Source organism: Eurosta solidaginis, chromosome 5 (genome assembly GCF_040869045.1).
Source record: "Eurosta solidaginis isolate ZX-2024a chromosome 5, ASM4086904v1, whole genome shotgun sequence".
Taxonomy (NCBI): Eukaryota; Metazoa; Arthropoda; class Insecta; order Diptera; family Tephritidae; genus Eurosta; species Eurosta solidaginis.
Genome location: NC_090323.1, coordinates 88,995,354 through 89,001,795, shown reverse-complemented (window position 1 = coordinate 89,001,795; position 6,442 = coordinate 88,995,354). Strand labels below are relative to the sequence as shown.

Sequence of the window (6,442 nt, the reverse complement as noted above, 5' to 3'; positions counted from 1 at the left end):
TAACAGGAACAGCAAATAAGCGGCAGCAACAGCAGCAGTCACAAATGGCAATTCAAAGACGCTTGAACCCAATGCTATGAACGGTAATCGTACAACAATTGCTGGTAATGGTAATAATGGTGGTAGTGGTGGCAACAATCGAAGACTAAAAGCTATGCAATTTGCCACACAAATAAGCAAATTATTATTTACCTTTTCTTGGCTCAGTATTGGCTTCGTGTTTCAAGTGCATCGCATATGACCATGCCCTTTCGGCATTTCTCAATGGAATATGGATGAAACGTTCGTCAGCTCGCTTTCCAGTAAGTTGTGCCAATGTCACGTCACGCCTTTTAAAATGACGTTTATCAACCTGGGGATACTTCAGGGTATTCCGCAGACGACGTATATGACGTGTACAATAGACTCGGTAGCGTTGGTAGTCACCATGTCTTAATCTATGTTGTTGTTGCGCATCCTTTACCATATGGAGTATTTCCACAGTGAACACCTTTAGGGTTTCCGCCGTTTGCGTAGCTGCTTCTCCTTCTGTTTTTTCAACATTAACAGCATTTAGAGTTTCTTCGACCATAATTATTATAGAAAAGTTCAATTTCACAATTGGCATAACCTTCTTCCAATTGAGCAATAACAGCGGCCTCAACCATGATGTTTAATTTTTTTTTCTTTAACGACGATCATATTCATATACGCAAACAGACCTAGTAGCTATAGCTGATTCAGGAAGCTCGTAAATCATTCGAAAGCGCAAAAGCAATGTAATTTGCTTTTCCACCCATCTATTAATTCCGTCCTCACCTGAAAAGAAAGAAAATGAAAATTAACAATGTGTGTAAAAAATACAATTGATGCGTACCTCGTTTTTCTCATCAATGACAGGAAATTCATTGAAGGGTAACACAATCCACTTTCACAATAACACAATGTACACTACAAAAATTCATATGGTGTTGCCAGATGCTAAGGCGGCAAAACCGGGAAAAACGCGATCACATTTATTTATTTTTTTTTTCCCTTGCCTTCTTTTTTTGGGCCGTGTTTTACGAATTTATAACCTGAAATAAATGATCTTCTCCAAATATCCTATTACCACCCAGATCAAATACACCTGATTTCTTATAATGGGGTTAATGTACAATTTATTTATCACACTTTACAATATTTTTTGTTAATTACACTGTTCGGCCTGGGTGCGTCTGAAACCGGCAGTGGGTAAGCGCACACGGGTCGATCTCGGAAGGGATGGTTCACTCAAAATAGACAGAGAAGAAAAAAACGCAAAGAGGATTTCCTCGTTATAATAGAGTATTTAATTAAATTGAAAGGAAATATACAATGCAAAGGTGACAAGTGAGATTTTACCTGTATAACAAAGTGCGGCATTGATCCTTGGACGATGCGTATCGTTCGGCGGTTGATCGAGAAAGATTCCGGTTGTGCCGTTGATGACAACCGCTAAGCCGCGAAAAAATCCTCTGGTATTAAGGAGGGGAAAAGCCACACACACAGCCACCCTTACGTATACGTGCATGGGTGCTGACAACCTGCACACACACACATGCATGTGTATGCAACGCATGCATGTGCATGCATGCACACAAATGCGGCGTGAGTGTGGGTGGCTGGAAATATTATTAAAACAATAGGGAGGGGCGCCGTCAATCACGTGAAAGTTAGGCATTGGGCCTAAACATGCCGCCCCCCTTGCGGTACGCAACCTCACAGTCCTCCAAGGATCACCGACCGTAAAGAAGAGGAGAAAAAATAAAAACCTTATAACTAACTTAACCTAACAACGACCAGTCCGCCGGCTTGGCAGCACGCACGATGAGTTGCGTAGTGTGCGAGCTTGGTTGCGGATGCCTCGGTCATTCGCCACTTTCCCGTCATGATTAGAGGCCTGAGCCATGTTTGCCTAGAGCTAGGGATTGGAAAAAAGTAAAAAGATATACATGTTCATATTTCTTGCCGTTTAAAGAAAGACTCCATTTATTTCGAAAAAAAACGTACTATTTAAGTGCACAACCTTAAATAAAATAAAAAGTAAGAAAAAATAAATAACTCTTAAGGTATCCTAGATCGCGTGGGTCCCCGAAAGTACCCACCCGAAGATTGTACTTTGCGCGAGCAGCGCTCCGAAAGATGGTGGCAAAACTCCCGGTGTTATCACCTCGGCATAGACGTCGGCACCGAGAACAAGACGGATCGGTGTAGAAGCATAAAAGTGTGGGTCAGCCAGGCGGACATGCTCGTAGGGAGTCGCAAGGCTGGCGTCGACACTATGTGAAGGGCTGACACGCTGAAAGTCGCGTACGTATACCGCATGGGTCGTCACCGTCCTGCTGTCTCCATGTTTCCCGCGGAGTCGCACAAAACAGCCGACCTCTCCGGCAGCGTGGGTGGTCGCAAGCGCTAAATCTTGCGCCAGCCTGCGGTCGATCGTTGTGCGGGGGGAACATGCGTCAATAAGCGCTCGAGTGAGATGCAATCGCCCCCGGCTTCCACCTTCACGATCGCAGTCGGCGCAAGACTTGCCATCGGTCGCAGAGTTGGGCCCAAGGTAGTGTTAGTTATCGTAATACCGTTACGAAATGCCGAATAGATAGGTAGCTGGCGCGGCCGTGGGGCCAGTCTACGCTCGTGGTTGCCGTCGTTGTGGGAGGAGTCCGTCGTGCGGTGCAGCTGGCGTGGCCGAGTAGCCAGTCTGCGATCATGGCGGATGGGATGATTCTGACGTTTATTTGAGGAGCGGAAAGGCCGTGATTCCGCGCCCCTCTGGTTTCGTTGCTCATGGGCTAACAGGGGTCGGAACGGCCGTGGGTCCGATCCCCCGATATCCTGTTGTGGCGACTGTGTAATTGCTTCCGCCTGGCGGTTTTCCGGTGCATCGCGATAAAATGCTGACTCTGAAGCGTGAATGGATAGCACTTCATCCGTCTCTTCTCCTGCGTGGTGGGACCTACTCTCTTTGGATGCCCGTATTATTTCGCGCTCTTCCTCTTCCTCCTCTTCCACTTGCTTTGCCCAACTCTTTTAGGGCTGTGGTTGTCGTGGAAGATCTTCCATGGGTAGAGGTAGTGTGGTGTGGTGCGGTCGGCCACTTCGTCGACACCTGCCATCGCTGGAGCAATTTTTAGCGCGATGTACCATCGATAAACAATTTTCGCAATAGTTAAGGCGTATGATCTCGCGCAACCGCCGAGCCGGCCTGGCGCTCGGTTCTTTGGCGCAACGATGCGTAGCGAGTCATTCTGTGTAGAGTGTGAAAGAAAACAAAAGGAAACTCATTTATTTATAATGACTGTCACGCGTTTGGTGGCGAGTAGGCCCTAATTTTATTATCGAGGTTGGGAAATTTTATTAGCGCGTGTGTAGGGGGAAAATCATCTGTTGCTGAAAAAAAAAATGTTTGGCGCACATTATGTGCATGGCCTCTTTCCCTGCACGTTATGTGCCTGGGTCTTTAGTCCTTATTTTGTTTATTTTGTGTCACCCGGTAGCGTTTTAGTTAACCACGGGCACACTAGTGCTGCAGAAAAATTTGCATTTACGATTTCCGGTTCGCACATTCTGGTACCGAACCGGGTAGAAAGTGTATAGCGTGGGTTCTTTTGACTCGCTGTTATTTGTGTTGTTGGTGAAAAACCAACAACTTTCCTGCCAGCCACAAAAAAACGTTTGGACAGCAAAATTGTATGCTATATAAGGAAAAAAATAAATATTCGGTTTGGAAGCGGGGAGAAATTCATAAAGAGTATAATTTTTGTATTGCCCTTCGATTATTTGTTCAACTTTTCTCCGGTTTAATTGACGGGATTTAGCAAACGACACGGTTTCCGAAGTGTATTTGGTTCCGATACCGATTTGTCAGAACCGGGTTTTTGGTTACCCGTTTGCATCTTTTAAAGCATCCCTAATATAATGTGCATTTAACAACTCGGCATGTATATGTACATACGTTGGTATAAGTATATGGACAGTCAGTGCAAGGACTTTACCGAATTGGTAGATTTACTAACTTTTCTGACCCAATTTCATTTTCTACTACTCCGAGCACCAAATCCCAAAATACTAGCAACATTTCAATCTATTCGCATTGGTACTAAAATACTTGATCATTTGGTACTAAATACGTGTACCAAGCCATCGCCGATCCCACCCGAATAACATTTAGGGGTGACACTAACCAATTTTGAAAAAATTTTTGTACAAATTCGGAGATAACTGTCGCAAATGAGTTCGCAAATACTTCCATACGCTATTTTCATCACTTTTTGTGATTTAATTTGAACGAAAAATCCACGTTTTAAGAAAATGCAATGCCAAAAAGGTGAGTATTATATTGGCATAAGCTCTGGAGGTATTTACCAATGTACACGAAATTTGTCTTTGTCCGTGTTTTAAAAAGTGTCATTTCCTTGAAATGCGCGTTATTTGTTTTACAGTACATTATTAACTGTTGGGTATAAATATGAACAGTAGCTATGGTTTTCTTGGTACAAAAAAAAAAACCTGCCGCCTACTACTCTTTTCATTTTTGGAATTCCGCTCACTGGTACCAGCATACCAACGGCAAAGACAAAAAACGCAAATACATACATACCCGTGTATAGAATGTAAAATTCTTATGAATTGAAACAACGGGAAATGTATCAAGTGATTTTCCGTTCTTTCACTCTCTACTATGGCGTGGCCTGGCGTACAACCTATATATTTGTAGTAATTACTAAAAAAATTAATTTTTGAACAGTTGTGGCCCAGAAAAAAATTTTTGATTTAAAAATACGCCCGCCCGGTCACAGTGAGCATTATTTTAAGGCAAGACCATCAATTTCGATAATATCGCCAGGAAAGGGAGCACGCATATCATTTGCACGGCTCATTGTAATTACATCTTCAAAGGAATATTCTGACGCAATATTCTACGCATCGGATTTTTCCTCTTCTGACGGCGTATAAGCAGGTAAATACTCAATTTCACAACGATTATAAAATTGTGCCATTGTTACCCAAATGCTTGAATATGCCTGGACCTTGCCAAGTCCGTGTGAATATGTCATACTTGTTGGGATACTTTAGCAATACCGGATGCACTGGTACGCCCGGATAGAAGCGCCAGACTTAAAATTAATCAATGCCTTACGATTTGTGCAGGTACCCTCATAAAAAATTACCACCTGTGGCCATTCTTCCTCCGAACGTACACGCTGTACAATCTGACGTATCGTATTTGCACATAAATCGGTTGAGCGAAGTTGATGAATTTGCCCAATAGAGGTATATCAGCGGTATCACGCTTTGCTACAATTGATGGCGGCCCAGTTGTTACAACAATAATCGAGTCGACGTAGGAAGAGTGCGGTGCTACCACCAGAATTGGAGCTTGTTTAGGTGAGGCACGTTGCCCAACCATTTTGACATGATAAAAGACCCTGAAGCGTATAACATGCGCAGAGCAGCGGGTGTTACTCGTTTAAAATGTCTACGCCAACCACTAATTGTTTTGGACATCATATCATCAACTGTAAGACCATATAGACCAATGCAGGCAAACCTCCACACAGATAAAAGTGATAAAAAACAGCCAACAACGCGAATGGGAAGCAAAAGCACGGTGAGCATATAAATCTTTGCCAAATCAATTCTGTTGTCGATCTGCAAATTATGCACAAATGGATTAATGTAATTATATCCTGTTGATGACCAAGTATCATCTTCGGAATCCGTCTTTTCAAGAGAATTATTTCGATTCGTGGCATTAATTTCGATTGTTTCTTGACTTGCAATGTATGCATCACTGTGCGAAGCGTTTTTACGTTGATTATTAAATATTGATGTTATCATTTTGGTTATTTGGCTTGGTGGGTTGAACGGTGGGGCAGACTTACGCCATATGCGAGGCGTTGCCTTTAAATTGCGCTTTTCGATTATTTCACAATACGTGACGACATCAAGTGTATAGCCTTTTGTTTACTCCAAAATTTGGCGTTCTTATGTTGGTCACTTGGGATTTCAGGTGATCGAATCGAAATTGACCAAGTGTTACTTCCGTTTTAAAGAAAGGTTTTTCGATTATGTTTAGACGATATGTACGATACATAGGTGCTTCCAACATATCATTAGGAGTCATTAGACGTTCTTCATAATCATCATTGTTACATATAGTAAGACAGTTAGAGTCGCCTTCATCAACCCCTTCGCCATTTTTTTGATAAATTTTTTGTATAGAGCGTTCAGCTGCCGCTGCCACTCTCGTTTTGTCATCTTCAGATGTCATAGATTTTGTTGCTAAATTGTTGACATAATCAACGCGTATTACTTGAGCCACTGGCCCACGTTCTGCCAATTTTAGATAAGAAAAGCCAAACTTGGAACAAGGGGGACAGTCTTCCATACCATCTCTCGTTGTGTGTAAAGCATAATGCCTAATGGATTTTAACGG

At 42.8% G+C, this 6,442-nt stretch overlaps 1 pseudogene; it reads right to left on the bottom strand.

The window, feature by feature from the left end:
• Window positions 1-667: 667 nt before the first annotated feature.
• Window positions 668-5,844, bottom strand: LOC137254209 (lysophosphatidylcholine acyltransferase-like; annotated as a pseudogene).
• Window positions 5,845-6,442: the final 598 nt, after the last annotated feature.